Source organism: Mandrillus leucophaeus, unplaced genomic scaffold (genome assembly GCF_000951045.1).
Source record: "Mandrillus leucophaeus isolate KB7577 unplaced genomic scaffold, Mleu.le_1.0 Scaffold312, whole genome shotgun sequence".
Lineage (NCBI taxonomy): Eukaryota > Metazoa > Chordata > Mammalia > Primates > Cercopithecidae > Mandrillus > Mandrillus leucophaeus.
Window position 1 is genome coordinate 528,807 of NW_012103277.1, and position 1,733 is coordinate 530,539.

Below are 1,733 nucleotides of genomic sequence, written 5' to 3' on the forward strand. Positions count from 1 at the left end.
CAGAATGATGTTTGATCACTGACCTAATATATACTTAGCATCAACTTTTTGCCTGCATTGAACTTTAATATGAGAAATGAAGCAACCTAACATTTCAGTGTTATATCTGGGCAACAAAAGCCCTAATATTTTCCCCTCATTACTTTCAAACAGTTGCTACTTACTGTCTTTGTATCACCATTGATATACACAGAAAATTAATCAGAGAGGTTAAATAATTTTCCCAGGAAAAAGTCACAATTAAAAACAGAATCTTGAAACAGAAAACAGACTCTTTTCCATGTAAGTGTCTTCTCCAATTTACCACTTTTTCTGCCACTTATCTGTTATATCTAGATGTCAAAGTCATACAATAAGTTCTGAGTCTAATTTCCATGAAAAAATTGGTTTTGTTCTTATTTTAGTTTTATGCTTTATATATATATAAAAGTTGTGAAATTATATATGTATATTTATTTATAATATTTACAATTATTGTCTTATATAATACTATATATAATATATTACAATATTATTTTATGTATTATTAAATATTTACATAAATACAATATTTATAATACTTAAATGAATAAGTTGTATATAAATATATATTCATTTAGCAATTTTGAAATCATAGTTCATGCAAACTACTGGATTCTGTTCTAGTTTACTTTAATGCATCTTTTCATTAACTTCTGAAAAACCACAATGATTACTTTTTAGTGCCTCCAATTTATAGTTTGGCTAATTTAATTCAGAAAGGTAAACTGACACAGCATGTGTGTAAACCTAGGCCCCAATCCAGCACTCTTAGCCTAGGTATCACATCTCACCTATATTCAATGTTTACTAAATGGCAAGTACTTTCAACATGCACAAATTAGAGTATTTAAAGATTAAAGCAAAATATAAAATAAATATATGTCTAAAATAATGGGATAATATAATACATCATTACTTCAAGAAAGTTAAGGGCTACTCAGTATAGGTACATAACTAAAGTTTAAATTTGGGGTGATACTTTTGGAGGACAATTTAGGAAAAAATAAATATCAACTGCAAAGACCTGAAGAATCTCCCAGTGTGGCAGCAAAAAGTAGAACTAGAGTACAGAATTAGGAGTAGGACAGGGAATGTTGGCTGCATGTTTTAGCAAGGACAAGTTCTAAACCATTTTCTCTTTCATAATAAAGAATGCATATTTTGTCTCAGATGATTTTTAAGGATTTAAAAAAGTGATGTAATGATAAAATTTTGCTTTTATATCAAACACTGACTTTTCTGGGAGAATAGTTTGGGAAGGTGTAAGACCATGCCATAAATTATTGTAATAATCTAGGTTAAAATATTACTTATGGAGGAACTTAAATATTGGTAATTGAAATATGGAAAATTGAGAAATTATATATAATATATATTTATTATATATTATATACTATATAATAATATTATATATTATACTTTATATATATAGTATATTAGATATACCTCAGTGGGACTAAATTAACCCAGAAGTTTTTGACCAAGGGGATGGGTAATCATGTAACTCACTGAACCACAGAATACACAATATGATCCAAATTTAGTAATAAACTAATAAATTGCCTTTTAGTTCTTTAAGTTAGATATTCCTGTGTGATGTTCAAGAGAAGAAAAAAAATGCCTTGTTTTTAATTGGATAAATATACATAAAATTTAAGAGCAAAATTTGAAGACATTTTAGATACATCAGGTAATAATGGAAAGGAATGCAG